This window comes from Lissotriton helveticus, chromosome 3_1 (assembly GCF_964261635.1).
Source record: "Lissotriton helveticus chromosome 3_1, aLisHel1.1, whole genome shotgun sequence".
NCBI classification, from domain to species: Eukaryota; Metazoa; Chordata; class Amphibia; order Caudata; family Salamandridae; genus Lissotriton; species Lissotriton helveticus.
In genome coordinates this window covers 281,276,129-281,297,060 of record NC_136061.1, presented here as the reverse complement: position 1 = coordinate 281,297,060, position 20,932 = coordinate 281,276,129, and the positions used below count along the sequence as shown (strand labels likewise).

Here is a 20,932-nt window from a genome sequence, read left to right as displayed (position 1 = left end):
TCTAATGTTGGTGACCGACCCCCACCGCCGGTGTCTCTACTGCCTCGGGTCCGACCACGATAACAAGTCGTGCCGCAACTGCCGGCAGTCGAGGGACCAGCTGCGGAGCCGCAGCCATCGACGCTCGTCGAGTCACCACCACTCGTCGGGCTCTAAGTCCTCCGGTAAGTCGAGGAAGAAGAAGACGAAGAGGCGTCATCGTTCTTTTGACTCCCATCGCCAGTCGCACGATGCAGCTGAGGGTTCGGGTGACACCACCAATACCCTCCGGTCCCTGGACTGCATGCGACGCCAGAGAAGATACGTGACTTCCTCGTGGCCATGAGGACTCACTTCCCTCCGTTGAGGACTGCCGGCGCGCCTTCGTGCCCCGCAGACCCGACTTCGGGCCTAAGCGGGCCAGCAGCATGGCCCCGGCGCCGTCGTCGACTTTGGTCCTGGCACCGCAGGGCCCAGGGGGATCCAGACGTGGATCCCGGTCGACATTACAACACCTCCCCCGGCACCGACCCCATTAGTGTCACTCCCGGCGCCGTCTTCGGACGACGACGCCCCCGGTTTCAGTCCCGGTCGGGATCGGAGCTGGGCGTGGCTCGGCGCCGTCTCCGACGTCGGTGGGTGAGCAATTCACCTATGACCCGGCTCTGTCATTTTTGCCTGTTTTTCAGGATAGGATGAAGGGGAGGACTGGGAGGGGTCTGAGGACCCTCTGGCACAACAGTGCTAGTTAAGTTAGGACTGGGCAGATGAGTTTAGGGGACGCCAGTGGTTTGGACACATCGCCCAACACTGGATTCATCTCTCCTCCCTCCGTGGCTACGAAGGAGGGTGCCACTTATGGTGTGGTGTTGCGCAGGGCAGCCAAGGCCTTGGCTCTTGAACTCCCTGCGGCAGCCGTGAGGACTAATCTCCTCACCGAGGTACTTCAGCCGCAAGTAAGCTCTTCGGAGCCTATGCTGCCGTTTAATGAAGCCCTCACGGATGTTCTGATTGGCACCTAGTCCAAGACCACATTCCTGACTGCTCCTCCAGATCGGGAATCCAAAAGGTTTGATCAGTTTGGGAAGAAACTGTTCTCCTCATTGAGTTTGGGGTTGCGGTCTATCAACACCGCTTGCCTTTTGAGCCGTTACACCTGCTCCTTGTGGGATACGGTTGCGGACGAGCTGCCCCAGAGTCCGGAAGAGGCCCAGGCACGGCTGACCCAGGCACATGCCGAGGAGTGGGATGCAGCACTCTACTCAATCAGATGTGGACTTGATACCACGGACTCACTGGACAGAGCGATTTCTACGACGGTGGCAATCCGTCACCACGCCTGGCTGAGGTCTGCCAATTTTTCAGGGGATGTCCAGTCCACGCTTAAGGCTGATCAAGGACATGCCCTGTGATGGCCGTCGCCTTTTTGGTGACAAAGCAGACAGTGTGCTTGAGCATTTCAAGGACTCCAGGGCTACGGTCAAGTCCTTGGGCCTGTGAGGCCAGCTCCAGCAGACTTTTGCTTTTCGCCCCTTTCGTGGCCAAGGAAGGGGCGCCCCCACACGTTCATACAGCCACAGGCTGCAGAACCAGCCTCAACGCGGTCACAGACGTGGTAACTGCCGTGGCGGTGCCGGGGGACAATGACAAGGTCAGTCCACATCCACTCCTGCAGCATCTGCCTCAAAGCCTTCCTAGTCCGAGCTTTCAGGCCCATTCAACGCCAGTTGGGGGCAGGGTCCGCCATCACCTCCTCTACTGGTGTTCCAACACGTCGGAAGGCGGGTGCTGCAAATCGTCCGAAGGGGCTACTCCCTCCCTTTCGAGGCGACCCCTCCAGCCATGCCACCGCAGTACCATCGCATGTTGGGGTTCACTTGCAACTTCTGCAGGAGGAAGTCATGGCCCTCTTGGCCAAGGGGCCATCAAGCGTGTTCCTGGGTCAGAAGTTGGACGTGGTTGCTACTCCCACTACTTTCTGGTACCCAAGAAGGGCAAAGGAGGCCTACGCCCAACCTTTGACCTCCGGAGAGTCAACGACTTCCTCCGGAAGGAGAATTCAAGATGCTGACTTTGGCTCAGGTCCTGGCTGCCCTAGACCCTGGAGACTGGATGGTAGCGTTGGACTTGCAGGACGCGTATTTCCACATCCCCATCCTGCCGACCCACCGGCACTACCTGAGGTTCACGGTAGGCCATGAGCACTTTCAGTTTACTGTTCTCCCCATCAGCCTCACCAGTGCCCCTTGGGTGTTCACGAAAGTGATGGCGGTGGTCGCAGCTCATCTGCACAGATCAGGGGTTTCAGTCTTCCCCTATCTCGACGACTGGTTGTTGAAGGCGAGCTCGCCCCAGACAGTCGTCTCCCACCTCCAAACTACGTCCGGCCTCCTGCACTCGCTGGGGTTCTCCATCAACGTGCCGAAGTCACACCTGTGCCCCTCTCAGAATCTCCTTTTCATCGGAGCGGTCTGGACTCAGCGCAGTTTCGGGTTTATCCACCCGAGCAGTGGGTTCAGGATATTCAGGCTCTGATTCCAATCTTTCAGCCTTTATCCCGAGTTTCGGTCAGGTTGACGCTGCGGCTCCTGGGGCTGATGGCTTCCTGCATCCTACTGGTGCAGGTGGCGGATGCGGGCTCTGCAGTGGGACCTGAGGTTTCAGTGGGCGCAGCATCAAGGCAACCTGTTTATCCTCTCTCTGACTGGCGTCTGATATTCTTCCATGAGTTCGCAACTTCTGGGAACTTTTTTCTTTTTCTTTAGGCACTCCAGGAGAGTGGATGTGGTTTCAACTGTCTTGTATGCTAGTTCAGAAAGTAGGAAGCAGTAAACATGCTGTATTTCTTTGAAAAGGTTTCCTGCTTCCTATCTCTCTGCTTGACTGATTCTACTTATCTTGGCCACTATCAGAGATGTCAGTTGAGGAACAATGTTCTGTCTATGAGCTTGTTTATTTTGGTCAGTGCGCATTATTAATAGCGTAACTTAAACAGTCCTCTTCCTTAATTTTGTCCCCATGCCATAGGCACTGGAAGTGGGGGGTGCTAAAACACCCACAATAACCATGCAGGAGTTCATAAGTGAATGAGCAATAAACAGACCTTTAAATTTTGGTTTTATCTTGTCCCATTTGCTGCACATTCAAAATCACTCAACTCTACTATAAGCCACACTACGCCCCTCCACTCTATGCCACTGTACGTCACTACACTCTACTCCACTGTACACTACTACACTAAAGGGCACACTACGCCACTCCACTTTAGTCCACTCTATGATACTCCAATCCATGCCACCCCAATCTATACCATTCAACTCTACGATACTCTACTCCAAGCCACTTTATAACACAACACCACTCTACAACACTCCACTTTGCCACACTTGACTATACACAACTCCAATCTGTGACACTCTACTCTATGCCACTCCATGCAACTACTCCACTCCATGCCACTTCACAACACTCCACCACACTTTACGCCACTGTACACTACTCCACTTTACTCCATTTTACGCCACTCCACTTTATGCCACTCTACAATACTCTACACCACTCTATGCCCTTCCACTCTATGACCATCTACACCACTCTATTCTACAATGCTCCACTTCACGGCATTCCATGACCCTCTATGTCACTCTACTCCATTCTATGCTACTCCACTCTACGTCACTCTACTCATTTACACTCTATGACACCCTACTCCACTTTACGACATTCCACTCCACGCCACTTTCCTCAACACCACTAACGTTTAGCCATGCTAAACAGCAGCCACACTGGTAGACAACATGGCTAAAACATATTGTCAAAGCCAATATCTCTCGCATAGACAAGACCTATTGGCTTTGCCAATGCTTGTGGAAAAAAGTGTTGGGATGCCAGGACAGTCCTTGAAAAAATGGGACGCTGCAAATGTTTAATATGTGAACACCCCCATTTTTAAGTTTACATAGATTCACTAATGTTGTGCAATGTATTCCACACACGTATCGCCCCATCTAACTTAAACCCTGGGAAGCTCCAGGCAAACAGTTTGGAAAAAAAGATGGGAAACTCAGGGAAAGTTCTTCCACTTGAGTGGAGGAGCGTCACCCCAAAAGGCCCAGAGCCGAAAAATAAACTGTACGTTTATTTATTACTGTTTTATTTTTCAGCAATCCCATCCTGAACTAAGTGTCAGGACGGAGGCGGTGCCAGCGCTGTCAAGTGGCAGCAGCTGAGAGCTACGCAACTTAAAATGCACATCTCTTTTTGGCTGGCAGTCATGGGTCGGCCAGCCAGACATGCACATTTTAAAGTTCTCTAAGAGAAAGTGCAGGCCTCCAGTGCTTTTATAGGAGCACTGAGAGAGGCCGCTCTATCCAATCCTGCAGCTGCTTTCATGCTGTGAAAGCAGCACCAGGATTGGGTAGTGCAGATTCCTGCTTACAGAAGATGCAGGAGGGAGGAGGACGTCGCAAGGCGGAGAAAGGAAGGTAAGTTTATTTAATTAATCTACCTCGGTACATGCCAGCCACCACTGGGGAAACAGCAACAATGTTTACAATTTTCAATGCACGTGTGTAGGAAAGGTGTCATTTAGTAGTATATTTAAAGGTAAGGGGAAAGGTAGAGTAGTATAAACCAACAGTAGTCCACAATTTACCTAGCCCCACATGCATACTGTGAACCATGAATAGAGTTCACATGGGGTTCTCCCCTTTAGGAGTCACCCATAATAAGGGCCACTGGAATTTTGCGTCATGGGTGGGTCAACTATGCAGCAGGATTTATCAAATTATGCAAAACAAAAGGCAAATTATGCGGTGTAATGTGGAATATTTTCTGATAGTATTACTTCATCAGGTTTCCATTTTTACACTTGTTGACACTGCCTAGGCATTGGTTGTACCTCATTAGTATCAGTTTAACACCCAAATACAGCAACAGAAATGTAACCAGTCAACCTTTGCAAAGGGCCTTCCACTGCGCGTCAACACGTGTCACTGAACTTTTTGTAACTTTTAAACTACTTGAGCTAAAAACTAATTTTTATTTTGTTAAAATCCACAGATAGTATGGCAGATGATGGATTATGTAGCAGATGCTGCAAATCTTAATTATGCGAAAATTGCTGCAACCACACAATCGCATAATTCGTGTGCCCTGCCCATCACATTCAAGGTATGGTTTTGCCAGAGGCCTTCTGATCCACAGAGGCCACGGTTCATGAGCATGGCTTAAAAGAGGTATGCCATCATTAATTCAGCAGACGTAGGCCTCCATGTCTATTCTCATTTCTGTTCTCAAGTGGAAGAAAAGTACTTCAATACATGATTAAACATTCCCCAGGGAAGCTAAATAACACCAGTGTAAAGGGCAGTCTCAAGGGCTCTTGATATGGGACTCATATTTTGAAGTACTGCTTTGATGAAATTTGAATCCTAAGAAAAATATTTATTTAGATTTTCCCTTGCATCTCATAGTATATCTAAACACCTTTTTATAGTTTTAAAATACGTCAAATAACAGATGAAAGATTCCCCAATGTAATGATGCTTAATGTATATGCCACAGAAAGATCAAATGGTAAGTTGACCCTGCCAGGACTTACCTCAAGACCCACTTCATAGACGACATGTCAGTGGCAACTGCTGAATTGGCTAGCTATTATGTAAGCTAAATTCATAACAATGTCCATGAACAACATCCCTCCTAGACCTGATTGTCACCTTCTACAGTGTGGAAAGAGAGCCCAAGAATTCTGGACAGAGTCGAATTGGCCATTCCGAAACTATGGCATTTTCCCTTTGTCTGCAAGCTTGTGTCTGCTTTCGGAGATCAATCAATCAGGGAATTTGTAAAGCACACTACTCACCCGTGAGGGTCTCAAGGCGCTAGGGGGAGGGGAGCTGCTACTGTTCGAAAAGTCATGTCTTGGGTAGCCTCCTGAAGGTCAGTAGGTCTTGGGTCTGCCGTAGGAGTATTGGGAGGGTGTTCCAGGTCTTAGCGGCGAGGTAGGAGAACGATCTGCTGCCGGAGTGCGCTCTTCGGATGCGGGGGACGGTGGCAAGGGCGCGGTCGATAGAGCGGAGCTGGCGGTTCGGGGTGTACAAGGTGAGCCGTCTGTTGAGGTATGCTGGTCCGGTGTCGTTGAGTGCCTTGTGGTTGAAGCTTGAAGGTGATCCTCTTGTTGATGAGAACCTAGTGCAGGTCTCTCAGGTGGGGTGTGATGTGGCTGTGTTGAGGGATGTTGAGGATCAGGCGGGTAGCGGCGTTCTGTATGCGTTGCAGTCATTTCAGGAGTTTGGAGGGGGCTCCTGCATAGAGGGTGTTTCCGTAGTCCAGCCTGCTGCTGACGAGGACCTGGGTGACAGTTCTTCTTGTTTCAGTGGAGATCCACCTATAGATCTTGCGGAGCATGCGGAGGGTGTTGAAGCAGGAGGACGAGATGGCGTTGACTTGCTTGGCCATGGAGAGCATTAAGTCGAGGATGAACCCCAGGTTGTGTGCGTGGTCGGTGCTGCTCCCAGGGCGTTCGGCCACCAGGAGCCATCCCAGGCTGAGGGGGTGGAGCCGAGGATGAGGACTTTCATCTTGTCCGAGTTCAGATTCAGGCGGCTGTTCTTCATCCATTCGGCGACGGCTTTCATTCTTTCGTGGAGGTTGGTTTTGGCGGTGAGGGGGTCCTTGGTGAGGAAAAGGATCAGCTGTGTGTCATCAGCGTAGGAGATAATGTTGAGGTCATGCAGTCTGGCGACGTGGGCGAGCGGGGCCATGTAGATGTTGAACAATGTCGGGCCGAGGAATGATCCTTGGGGTGCGCCGCAGAGGATTTCGGAGGCTTCGGAACGGAACGGAGGAGGTGGACTCTCTGGGTTCTGCCGGGGTGGAAGGAGGTGGTCCATTCCAGAGCGTTGTCTCGGATCCCTGCGTTATGGAGGCTTGTGCGTAGGTTGCAGTGGCAGACAGTATCGAAGGCAGCGGTTTTGCCGTTGTCCAGCAGGGCCCTGATATGCTCGGTGGCGGCGAAGAGGGCAGTTTTGGTGCTGTGGTTGCTGCGGAAACCGGACTGGGATGGGTCCAGAATGTTGTTCTCCTCGAGGTATCGGGTCAGCTGTTTGTTGACGGTTTTCTCGATGACCTTTGCCAGGAACGGGAGTAGGGAGATGGGCCGGAAGTTCTTGAGGTCCCTCAGATCCGCCTTGGGTTTCTTGAGCAAGGCGTTGATCTCTGTGTGCTTCCAGCTCTCCAGGAAGGTTGTGGTCTTGAAGGAGATGTTGGTGGCCTAGCGGAGATGGGATGCGATGGTGGTGCTGGCTTTGTTGAAAATGTGGTGTGGGCATGGGTCTAACGGGGAGCCAGAGTGGATGGTGTTCATTATTTTGATGGTGTCGTTGTCATTGATGTTGGTCCAGGTGAGCAGGGGTTCGAAGTGGGTGGTGTCCGTGGTGTCTGAGGTGGTGGTGGCTGCTGGAGTGGTCGGGTTATCAAAGCTGTCGTGGATGTCTGTGATCTTGGAAGAAGGTGGCAAGGGAGTTGCACATATCTTGCAATGGTGGGATGTTGTTGGTGTTGGAGCTGGGGTTGGAGAGTTCATTCATGATGTTGAAGAGCTCTTTGCTGTTGTGTGCATTGTTGTCAAGCCGGTCCATGAAAGAGGTCCTTTTGGCAGCTCTGATGAGGTGATGGTGTTGGCGTATGGCGTTCTTTTGGGCTGCGTGGTTCTCCGGTGTCTGTTCGTGTTGCCATTTCTTCTCCAGTTGTGGGCAGGTTTGCTTGGAGGTCTGGAGGTCCGCAGGTCCGCTGTGAACCAGCTGGCATTCTTGTTGGTGCGTCTCTTTGGAGGGTTTTTTGATCGTTGGCGCAGTAGTCGATCCAACATCTGAGGTTGTTGGCGGCGGTGTCGTGTCGGTGGGTGGGCTTCAGGCGAGGGTGGTGTTTAGCTGGTCTTCGGTAATTTTGCTCCAGCTGCGGCCAGGGACCTGTTGAGTGCGGTGGTGCGTGGTGGGTTTCAGGAAGGTGAAGTGGATGCAGCGATGGTCGGTCCAGTGGTGTTTGGTGGTGTGGATGAAGGAGACGTGGGAGCTTGCGGAGAAGATGGGGTCAAGCGTGTGGCCGGCGGAGTGGGTGGGCGTTGTGACGAGCTGTCTGAGTCTGAGGTTGGCGAGGTTGTCAATCAGGGTGGTGGAGTTGGTGTCGTTGTTGTTCTCTAGGTGGAAGTTCAGGTCTCCGAGGAGGACGTAGTCCGTGGAGGCGAGGGCGTGCTGACGAAATCGGCGATGGAGTCGCTGAACTGCGGCCGGGGTCCGTGGGGGTCTGTAGATCAGCGTTCCTCTGAGGGTGGTGTTGGGATCAGGGTGGATCGGGAAGTGCAGGTGTTCGGCGGTGCTGAGGGTGTTGTCGGAGTTGGTCGAGATCTTGAGGGTGGTCTTGAAGATGATGGCGATTCCCCCTCCTACTCCGTTGGTGCGGTCTCTGCGGGTGATCTTGTAGCCGTCCGGGATGGCTATGGCTATGTCGGCTGCCGAGGAGGCGTTCACCCAGGTCTCTGTCAGGCGACATCTGGGGAGGATGTGTTGAGCAGGTCCCAGAGTTCGACGGCGTGTTTGCGGGCGGATGTTCAGTAGTATGCATCTGAGGTGGCTGTGTCCTGTCACGGTTGGCGGGTTGGCAGCTCGGAAACTGGTGTAGCTGCAGCTCCGGCAGGAGAAGGGTCCTTTGGTGCGCTTCGGGGTGGCCAGGAAGCAGGCGTGCGGTCGTCCGGTGTTGAGTGCGTGGAGGGTGTTGGCGACGGGTGTCGTGGCGTTTGCGGGGGCCAGGGGGTCTGGCACTGGGCACAGACGGACTTGCCTTAGGCGCAGCAGCCACCATACAAGGGGAGGTGGGAGGGAGGAGGGAGGAGCAGCTGGGAGGCGGGAGTGGGGCGACAAATGGGTGTGTAGGAGGGTGGGGTTGCAGCGGTGGGAAACAGGCGAAAGTACGGAGAAAATAGGGGAAACGAAGGAGATAAAAATTACAGAGGCAGCAATGTAGAAATACGAAGGGGACAACAAATACAGAAAGGCAGCAATGACGAGATACGAGGGGACAAGAGAAATACAGAGAGGCAGCAATGGAGAAATACGAGGGGGACAACAGAATTATAGAAAGGCAGCAATGAAGAAATACGAGGGGGACAATAGGATTACAGCAAGGCAGTGATAAAATATGCAAAATGCAGTAATACGAAAAACAATAGTACCGGCCTCGAACCTGCAGCAGCGGCGGTGACAAGCAGCAGAGGCACTCAGACACACTGGTGGTGCTGTGCAGCGTGGGGGAGCGACCTGCCTGTAGACAGGGTCAAGGGGCTCCCAATAGCACTATCATTCTAGCTGTGGCTTCCAGACGGTTGGTTCTGAACATTTTTGGTTTTGATCTCTAGTAGGGCCATGGTTCTAGACACTATCTCCGAGTGTCTCATCAGGAATGCTTGTGCTACAATCTGGTTCTCAGCTATCCTCAGGAAAAGGGTGGCGAAGGGTTCTTGGTCATGTGCTTTGTTCTAGGTTGATAAATCAGCGTCATTTTTTATTTTTAGTTTTGTAATCGTTACAAGTTATTTCCTTATTGTGATTATTCTGGGCCTGGGGTTATTTATTTTTTATTTATAATGGATGCTTGAGTCAGTCAGCCAATTACTTTATTCAATATTGTATGTATCAGATACTTGCTGGTAAAATCAGATTTTAAGAATTGTAAATATTTTAAACAGCAGTTTTTATTTACCTAGCATATTGGATTCTCGTGTGCGAGATTTACTTCGCACTGAGGCTTCTCGCACTCGATCTCCCTTTCACGGCGCAGCCGATTAAGGTGCTGACGCCGTGACTCTGAGGATTATAGCCGCCATCTTACTGGGAGGAAAGGGTTGCGGTCCAGCTGCTGGACGCCTCCCGCCCTCCCAGGATACTTAAGGGGCTATTTTGCGAACGCGCTAACATTTGCTTATTTCTCCCCTGAGGCGGAAGCCGGGGGATCTCCACACTATCACTCCTGCAATATTGTATGTATCAGATACTTGCTGGTAAAATCAGATTTTAAGAATTGTAAATATTTTAAACAGCAGTTTTTATTTACCTAGCATATTGGATTCTCGTGTGCGAGATTTACTTCACACTGAGGCTCCTCGCACTCGATCTCCCTTTCACGGCGCAGCCGATTAAGGTGCTGACGCCGTGACTCTGAGGATTATAGCCGCCATCTTACTGGGAGGAAAGGGTTGCGGTCCAGCTGCTGGACGCCTCCCACCCTCCTCCACTTTGTATAAAGGGACCATGCCTTCCCGTCCGCACAGCGCGCCAAAGGCAAGCCCGTATGCGCCCGTCCGCGCCGGGACCGGGCCTAGGGCCGTAACCCCTGGTCCTGACGGCGCAGTTCTCAATATCACCTATTCGACCACAATGCTGTGCGCCGGGACCAGGCCCAGGGCCGTAACCCCTGGTCCTGATGGCGCAGTTCTCAATATCACCTATTCGACCACAATGCTGCACAACCTTCGGCCTCCTCCTGTAAGTAACTGCATAAAACATGATCCTGATTTTGCCCTAGTTTCACCCACATACAGGTGCCCCCACTGTAAAGCTTTCATACCATTGGTAAATAAAATTACTAACTCTAGGGGAGGAGGAGCTTGGCGGGCATCCGTGATGGCCGCGTGAGCACAGCGCTCCCCGGACCCCCGCCACTCCCGGCATGATATCCTGAACATATCCTGACTCTTTACAAGGATTTGTGTAGAGGACGCTGAGCTGATTACCCTGGAACTTTTGGAATTTGATTTGGACCCGGGGTGCCGGAGTTACGGTGATTCGAACTTTCGGGTTCCGCCCTCGAGGTGCGCCCGGGACTGGGTGAGGCTCTGTGGCCGTCTTGGAGTTGAACAACAACGGCAGGGGGATTCGACTTGTGGGTCCCCCTCTTAAGTTTCGGTTTCGTTTCTGCCTCAGACTGAGACATCTGGCAGGGTAGCCTGGCCTGGGCTGGATCCGGGGCACGAGATGGCGGTCTGGCCTTTGGCTGGTAGATTCTCCTATCTGCTGGCCCTATACTAGTGGTACCCTAGCAGCGGCTCTTTGATCCCGAAGCCCTACTTTCCTGTGGTCATTCCATCGAGCCTGGTGACTCTCCTGGTGACGCAGTTCTAGCATGGCAGGCAGAGGGGACCGAGAGACTCGGAAGACCAAGACGCCCCTGCGTGGGGGCCCGGTCCAGTCTAACGTTATGGACCGCTACACCCATTCGAAGGGGTCCCCCGGAGCCGCCCTGCCCGGATCAAGTACTGCTGACCACATTGTGGACGCGTCAACCGAGCCGTCCTTGCAGGACATCATGGGCGCCAATTCTGCCATGAAGGAGACGATAGGCCACCAATATGAAGCTTTGGCCCACAAAATCGACACCGTGGCCATTGATGTGAACTTGATTCGAGCCGACCTGTCGAAAACCAATGAGAAGGTGAAGTCGTTGGATCTCAAGTCATCCAGCCTCACGGCAGACGTCTCGGAGATACAGACGGAGATTGGCAACCTCCGTAGGGTGAACGATTTCATGACCCGGCGCTTGGAGGACTTTGAGAACAGGGCACGTCGCTGTAATGTGCGCGTGGTCGGAGTTCCGGAGAATCCAGAACCTCACTCTGTTGATCTCCTTGTTGAGGACTTGATCCAGAACTACCTCTCTCCGTCTGGTCTGAGTAAATTTTTCGCAGTGGAGCGTGCCCATCGTGTTCCGGGGGGCCAGGGTAAGCCAGGTGCCCCGCCGAGGCCTATTGTTGCAAAACTCTTCCATTATAGGGATCGGGACGCTATCCTGCAAGCATCACGTGAGCATCACGTGTGAAGGGCCCGGTGGCCTTTGAGAACGCCACGGTGAACTTTTATCCGGACTTTTCTCAACAGGTCCAGAAACAGCGTATGGGCTTCCGTGGTGTCAAGAAACGTCTCCGAGACATGGGGTTACGCTACGCTATGCTTTTTCCGACCAGGCTGCGCGTCGAGTACAACGACCGAACCTTCTTCTTTGATCGGCCTGATTCTGTGAATGACTGGCTGGACTCTCTGCCTGACCGACCTCCTGCGACTGAGTCCGACGCCCACCCGGGTGGTGCTGAGGGTGGTGTGGAGAGCTGAACAATTTGTCTACGCCTGGGCCCTCGTATAGAGTAAACTTTTCAGGGATTCTATGCCTCAGTACCTCTACTGTTTATGTGTTCTCCTCATTATCTGTCTTGCTCGGGGTGGCGGGTGGGCCGGAGCCTTTCCTCCTCCGGGGTCTTTTTGTAGAATAGGGGTTCTTGGGCGACAGGCACACTGCATGTTGGGGTGGCTTTTTAGCATTTTGCAGGGGTGCAGGGTGGGGGGTGTTATTTTGATTGTTGGGGGTGGGTGGTTGAGACGTTCGATGTTTGTGTGTTATGTTCTCAAGGCGACTATTTTGTTTCTGATGTTTTTTATGTCATGCTCATTGCAGAGGTGTTTCGGCGTTGCTGTGTGGGATGGGGGGTAGCGGGTTGAGGTTTGTTTCGTGGAATGTTAATGGTCTGGGAGATCGCATTAAGCGGAGTGTGGTGTTAAAATGTCTACGCCGTTTATCTCCAGATATTGTTTTTCTACAGGAGACTCATTTGGTGGGCAATACTTGTCGTGCGATGAATAGGTGGGGATATCGCCTTGTCGCACATTCGGGGTTTACCACAGGTTCCAGGGGGATGGGTATCCTTGTTCGGGCTTCCCTCCCCCTGGCTATTGATGACGTGATCCTTGATGATCGGGGGCGTTATGCTGTCCTGGTGGGTCGTTATGAGGGTCGTACCCTCTCCTTGTTTACTGTTTATGTGCCCCCCGGTCTACAGACTTCTACCTTTTCCGATTTGGGCCGTGTGTTGTTGAACCTCCCTGATAGTACCCTCTTTATTGCAGGTGACTTTAATTCTGTGATCTCCGGTCAACACGATCGTTACCCCCCTAGGGATACTCCTTCGGCCCATCAATGGCTGGGTGGGTTTTTGGACACGTTTGGCTTGGTGGATTGCTGGAGGCTTCTGCATCCTACCCAGCTTCAATACACTTTCCATTCGGGGGCCCATGGGAGTCTGTCTAGACTGGATTATTTCCTGATACCCGCGGCGCAAACGCCAGCGGTGCGTGAAATTCGACACCTCCCCCGGGGCATCTCCGATCATTCTCCGCTCTGGCTTTGTTTTGAGATTGGGGTGGAGGCGGCGGGCCGAGTGGCTCCTATTAACCCTTGGTACCTTACCTCCCCTGAGACCTGCAACCTTTTGACTAAGTCTTTGGATGCCTATTTTTTAGACAACGAGGGGTCCGTTTCCTCTGCGGTATCCCTGTGGGAGGCCTTTAAGACAGTGATTCGTGGGCAAGCCCTTTCCCTTATTGCTGAATCCAAGAAGGCTAGGAATCGGGAGGTGGTGGACCTTGAGAGAGAGATTGCGGAAAGGGAGGCCGACTTAGAGTCGGATGTCACCTCGGATAAACTCCACGCCCTGGGTCTGAAACAATTTGCTTATAAGTCCTTGGTCACGGATGCGGCTAAACTGATGTTCCGCGAACAACAGGGTCGTCTGTATGATGTGGGGGATAAAGCGGGTAAATTGTTGGCGTGGTTGGATAAGAAAGAAAGGGCGAATCGTGTGGTGCCTGTGATTCAGTCGTCGAATGGTGTGGCAGTGACGGACCCGGTTGGGATCGTTGAATGTTTTGCGGAGTATTTTCGTGTGGTTTATACCCCTGTGTCTGGACGGGATGTGGCTGACTCTCGCCTTTTGTTGCGCGATATAGCTTTGCCCAGTGTTTCCGATCTTGACCGTGTCTCGTTGGAGTCCCCTTTTACTACGGATGAGATAGCGACTGCCATTCGCTCGCTCCGTTCGGGCAAGGCCTTAGGCCCGAACGGGTTACCGATTGAGCTGTACAAGCTACGCCCTGACAGGGTAGCGCCCTATCTTCGTGCTATGTTTTTGGAGTCCCGGGAACGGGGTATTCTCCCGTATGACCAGCGTCTGGCTACGATAGTCGTAATTCCTAAGGACGGGAAACCGCGGGACCTTTGTTCGTCTTATAGGCCCATTTCCCTGTTAAATGTTGAGCCTAAGGTCCTGGCTAAGCTCCTGGCGACCCGCCTACTGACGGTCATTAGTGGCTTGGTTCATCCGGATCAATCCGGATTTATCCCACATCGTAACACGGCTCTCAACCTACGTCGTCTCCACGGTGCTGTTGCGAGGGCGGGGCTTCTGACGGAGCCGGACATTTTGGCCTCGTTAGACGCCTCGATGGCCTTTGACACTGTAGAGTGGCCCTATCTTTGGGCGGCTCTCGAAAAATTTGGTTTTGGACCTGAGTTTATTGGTTGGGTGAAGTTGTTGTACGTTGAACCCTTAGCGCAAGTAGTGGTGAACGGTAAAGTTTCTGTCCCCTTCTGCCTTGGTAGGGGGACCCGTCAGGGTTGCCCCTTGTCTCCATTGCTTTTCGCGCTTGCCTTGGAACCGTTGGCTGCGTGGCTTCGATGGGAGCCTTCACTCGAAGGGATCCGTTGGTCACCGGACTTTGAGGACCGTGTCTCTCTTTACGCGGACGACATTCTTCTATATCTTACCTCTCCGCGTAAATCCTTAAATGTCTTATTTGATGTTCTTACTTCGTTCGGTGCTAACTCGGGCCTTGTTATTAATTGGGCTAAGTCCTGTGTGTATGTTCTTTCGGGTATTTTGCCCCCTTTGCCGGACAGATTTCCTATCCAGGTGGTCCAGTCTGGCTTCAAGTATTTGGGGATTTTTATTACCCTGGACCCCTCACTCCGGTTTGAGCGTAATCTCCTCCCCCCGCTTCTTAGACTGCGACTGGATGTGGCCCGTTGGCGTAAGCTGCCCCTATCTCCTTTGGGTAGGGCAGCTCTTTTTAAAATGATGTCCTTGCCGCGGTTCCTCTACGCACTTCAAAATTCTTATGACGACATTCCCGCTACCTATTTCCGAGAGATCGAGAGTCTGCAACGACAACTGATTTGGGACGGGCGTCCGCGTATAGCCCTTGCGAAACTTACCATCCCTTGGTACGACGGGGGCATGGCGCTCCCCGATATCAAGAGATATTACTGGGCTGCCCAGCTATCTGCCATTAACCACGCGATGTATTCGCCGGGTCGCGATCCGGCCTTTGAGATGGATAGGTTCCAGCTGCCGGGAGGGGACTTTAATAGAGCGCTTTATTCTAAATCGGCCGGGCGCCATCTTGCGGGCCCGTCCAGGACCGCAGTCAATGTGTGGCGCGCCGCGAATGTGAGTTTGGGATGGGAGAATCGACTGACGCTGGCGACTCCGCTTTATGCTTCTGAACGTTTGGGGTGTCTCTGGTCTACTAAGGGCTTTGAACGCTGGGATATGATTGGGATTTGTAAAGTGGGTGATGTTTGTGTGAATGGTAGCGTTAAGTCGTTCCAGGCTCTTAAGGCAGAATACGACTTGAGTGATAGAGAGTTTTTCCGGTATCTGCAGGTCCGGCATGCCCTGTCCTCAGTTCTGACTCCTGATGTGGCCCTGCCCGAGTCCTCCCCCCTTGAAGATCGTATACTAGATGGACACCTGCCCGACAGCACTATCTCCATTATTTACAAAAAATTGATTCATACTCGCGCTGATTTGTTGGTCCGGCTCAGAGAGATGTGGGTCGGTGACGGATTGGAATTAGATGACGAGGATTGGCAGTCGGCACTCTCCTCTCCGAAAGAAGTCGCCATTCCCGCCCGTCTTCGTTTGGTGCAACTTAAGATCCTCCACCGGGTGTATGTGACTGGTCCGCGTCTGGTTGTAATGGGTTTTTCCCCGGATGGTTTATGTAAGCGTGGGTGTGGGATGAGCGCTACCTTTATGCATATACTTTGGGAGTGCCCTGTGGTGGCAACCTACTGGGTGGATGTACTTGCGATAATGACTGTTGTGACTGGTGTTGCCCTGCGGCCTGAGGCCCGACGATGCCTGCTGAACGTGTGGGAACCCTCCGATTACTCTGTGGCCCAGACTAGATGGGCGACCTTGGGTTACATGGTCGCGAAGCGTGACATTGCGCAACTTTGGGGCGCATCCCGACCTCCAGACGTTTCGGTGTGGGAGGATAACATGGACTGGTCCATGTTCCGAGAGAAGACCGTCTATGTGGCTAGGGGCAGACCCAGGGCGTGGACGAAAATTTGGGGTCAATGGAATGCGTATCGTGGAGAAATTTGTACCCCTCCCTTGGTAGACACCTCCGATATTACCCTGTCTCCCTAGGCCGACGTTCCCGAAATTTCTCATTCTGTTTTAGGATTTTCCTGTCCTCCCTGCTTCCCCTCTCCACCGGCCTTGCCGAGTCTCATTGATTCACCTTTGTTTTCCTGATTAGTGGCCCTCCCCTCTGACATCCGGCCTGACTTGATTGCTGCATTCGCCTTGTTTGGTGTTCGTTATTTTAATGTTTAATATAGAAAATTGTTATGTCCTGTCCTATGTCTGGAGCAATATTTACTCTATGATTTCGTCCTGGCCACAGAAATGATTGTTTACCTCATGCGTCGTGCTTTGCGACTTAGCGGCCAGCCCGTGTGGTTGTAGGCCCATCTTTGTACTTTTTATCTGATTGCTCAATAAAAGTTTTTAACCAAGAAAAAAAAAATTACTAACTCTAGTAAAAAGAAAATTCCTAAGATTACCTCGATAGCGTTTACTAATGTACGCTCACTTGGAAAGCATAGACAGGACATAGCGGACTTGGTTAGGGATAGGAATATAGATATATTGTTCATGACCGAGACGTGGATGGATAGCACGTCAGACCCAGACTTAGTCATCGCAGTCCCTAGTGGCTTCAAGATCTATCGACAGGATAGACAGGGAAAAAGAGGGGGCGGGCTAGCTATAATTGCACGTGATACCTACATGGTTAGGACTTTCCCAATTCCCTCACTTACCTGTGAAGCCATGCAATTTGCCATTAACCTGTCTCCGTCCCATAACTTTAGAGGTATGCTCCTATACAGACCACCAGGAGCACGCTCAGGATTTCTTTCCGACCTAAGCACAATTTTAGAATCCCTTGCTATTGAAGAGTCACTAACTGTACTTGGTGACTTTAATTTTCATCTAGATAAACCAGATGATCGGGATACGTGTTCTCTTTTATCAGACATGGATACACTGGGCCTCCCTCAACTGGTCAATTCCTCCACCCACGACGCCAGTCATATTCTGGACGGCATCTTCTCCAATCTAAAGGATATCCATATAACCGATATCCTCCCGCTCCCATTGTCCGACCATCATGTAATTCTTGGTACAATTACAACTAATGAGGTCCCCACGATTAGTGCATCTATTCCTAGTCGCAAACCATTCAAAGCTTGGAAAGACATATATAACTCTAGACTAAAGCTCTTACTCGACAGTACCCAGCCTATCCTATCCACAGATCCTGATATGGCCACTGAGCAATATTACGATTGGTTAGGTTTTGCCACGAACTCCCTGGTCCCTATCAAAACAGTGACCAGAAATAGGACGGCTCCTTCGGCACCTTGGTTTACCGAGGTCCTCAGGAGCCAGAAACAACTATGCAGAAATAGGGAGAGGCATTGGCGGAAATTTTACAACGAAGAAAGTAAATCTCGCTATAAGGAGACGCTCGTCAAATACAAATCCATGATTACAGAGGCTAAGAGGAAGTATTTTAGTGAACAAATAGAGAAAGCTAAGAATTCGAATAAACAACTTTATGATATCAATAAGCAGCTAGTAGGGAATACCCCTGATTTAAATCCCCCCCATCTCAATCCCTCTGTGATGCACTGGCAAATTTCTTTTTCACTAAAGTCAATGATATCTATCTAGCTTTCTCCTCCACTACTAATAACACTACAGATATTTCAAAGCCCTCCCGTCTCCTTATTTACTCAGTTTAGAGACATTACTGAGGTCCAAACAGCGGACATTATTAATTCTATCAAATCCGGCTCTGCTTTAGACCCATGTCCTCCCAAAACTCTTCCCCCGGTTATGGACTCCTTGATCATGGCCATTAATCAAATCTGCAACTCCATGTTTAGATCAGGGATCTATCCGAACATTCTCAAAAAAACTCTCCTTAAACCACTCTTAAAAAAAACACACCTAGATAAGGACGATCTGAAAAACTATCGACCGATAGCCAGTCTCCCATTCTTGGCTAAAGTGGCAGAAAAAGCGATGAACGCCCAGTTATCAGAATTTATTGAGCAATATCACCAATTGGACAGTTCCCAATTTGGGTTCAGCAAGTTTCACGGCACTGAAACAGCCTTGATCAAAGCTGCCGATGACATCAGAGTCATTCGAGATCAAGGAGGTACAGCGGTGCTAGTGCTACTTGATTTATCCGCTGCTTTCGACACGGTCGACCACTCTATTCTGGTCAATCGTGTCGAAAAAATGGGTTTACAACAGGCAGCAAGGGATTTATTGGCCTCCTTTCTGTCCGATAGAACTCAGGCTGTTTCCCTAGGAACGTTCCAGTCGACTAATTTGTCTCTGCCATGTGGGGTGCCACAAGGCTCATCCCTGAGTCCGATACTTTTTGATATCTATGTGTCGGACCTAGCCAAAATCATCAAAGCACACGGGATGAGCCTTACCTCATATGCAGATGATACCCAGTTAGTCCTGGCTGTTAAAAACAATGGAGAAAGGGTGGCTGAGAGATTCAAAGCAGGCATGCTGGCAATTGGAGACTGGATGGCATCCAATTGCTTAAAGCTTAATTCTGAAAAAACAGAGGTTGTGGTATTTGGACAACTTAACCCAAGTTGGTCGCCCGTTTGGTGGCCCACGTCTTTCGGAACACTGCCCCAACCTGTTCCCAAAGTAAGGAACTTGGGAGTTGTCTTTGACAAAAATCTTAATTTCGTTGCTTATGCCAACCAAATAGCGGCCACAGCCTTTCATAAACTCCGATTAGTAAGGAAAATCATCCCCTTCCTACCCGAGAGCGCCGCCAAAACCCTGATAAGCTCTCTGGTGATATCCTCGCTGGACTATTGTAATGGCCTTTTTGCCAATGCTCAGATCCGTGTTATCAATAAACTACAGACTATACAAAATGCCGCTGCGAGACTCCTCTCCAGAATCCCAAAAGATAAGCCCATTGCTGATACCATCAGAAGCTATCATTGGCTCCCCATCAAAAACCGGATCAAGTTTAAGATGCTATGTATTGTATACAAAGCATTGCATAAGCAAGGACCTCAGTTTCTTAAAGACCAGCTGACACCGTACTGCCCCCCTAGACTACTGCGTTCCTCTACCCATAATGAACTAGTGGTGCCCCTTACCAAGACCGTTTCCTGGGGAGACCGTCAGTTTTTGGTCTCAGCACCTAGACTGTGGAATACCTTGCCTCAGTCGATTAGGACCAGTCGGTCTCTCTGGTCGTTTCGTAAACAGCTAAAAACATGGCTCTTTAAATAGTAAACCCGCTTGCGCCAGTTGTGGAGAATTTTGCAGAAGTCACAGCGCCGAGACGCCTAAGGGCATTTGTTCGCGCTTAACTAAATGTCATAAATAAATAAAGAAATAAATACTTATGGTATAAGATCATAAAAGTTCAGGTGAATACAATTTAGAAAACATCAATCAATCAGTGCAAAATCAAGGGTTATATACATGTCAGTATAAAGCAGATAAAAACTTAGTTATAACAATCACAGATAAGAAAACCAGTTATTAAAAGCTGTTTAAAATTAATTCACTAGTGCTGTGCTCCCGCCTCAACATCCATGATGGAGTTAAAAAAGACGCCACTGAAAAGCAAACCATAGGATTAGGCAAAGATTGTAAAAAGAACATTGCCACACAACATTGTTTAAAATGTAGTTTGCACATCAGGGGGAGGATAAATCTTTTACGAGGTTCCCTGTAAAATTTGCAGAAAAAGAAAATATGTAAATTTGATTGCGCAAAGGAGCCATCGCAGGAACAAGGGTGTAAATCATTTATAGAGTAGATTCCTGCAGGAGTGCCAGCATACACGGAATAAAATCTAATCGGAATCTAATTAAAAAGGAATCTGTGACGTGGGTTTGTCACAGTAAATAAGTACGACATTGTCCCTTCATGACGCTTCGGGCCTTCCAGGTATAATTTTACCAATAGCTTTGTGCAGTTTGTTTGCAGTCTAGATTCTGCTCTTTGTTTGAGAAAACAGCTTTTAGCTCCCGTCTTGAAATGCTCATACAGTCCCTGGGGGTAACAAATAGACGCTCCAAGCCTAAGGAGGAAAGAGTAGATTTGATGGATAGACAATCTTCAATAACATTTTTGGGTAGTCTGATAGACTCCCTTCTCCAAATGGATTGCCACAGGATAATTGGAGCCACAGATATTGTATCAGACAGATATGGGACCTCCAATTCTGTGTGGGTGATTAAGTTCGAGCATCTTACGGGGAGGCCCATTAATTTTTTCCAAAAGGTATCCTCTATCACTTGGAGGGCAGACGGATTAATATGGCCCCATATGCCTGCCCCATAAGTTGCTACTGATACTGATTTGGCTGCATAGACTTTTCTTACCATATCAATAGGTTTTACCCCCAGTTTTTTAATGAAGGAGTGGAGAGCAATAATACTTCTCTCAAGTGATAGCCTCTAGTAGCAAGCATATGGGACCATGAAAGCTGCCTGTCAAATGTTACAGCCAGGCCATAAAAGGTATCGTTATGGGCTATTTTTTTCCCTGAAATATAAAAACTCGGAACCTTCCTATCCTTCCGACCAAGGGTTAGAATAAAAGACTTGACTTCATTCATTTTCGGCCCTAAATTTTGCATGTAGGTTACGTAGATGTTTAGTAACTTTTGTATGGCTAGGCCCGGGCAGGCAATTAGGACTGTGTCGTCAG

The 20,932-nt window shown here is 50.4% G+C and overlaps 1 protein-coding gene across 3 annotated transcripts in view; it reads right to left on the bottom strand.

Annotated features, from left to right (window-relative positions):
* BCAS3 (BCAS3 microtubule associated cell migration factor) overlaps positions 1-20,932 on the bottom strand; it is a 4,343,716-nt gene that overhangs the window by 1,523,397 nt on the left and 2,799,387 nt on the right. The window lies entirely within an intron of this gene.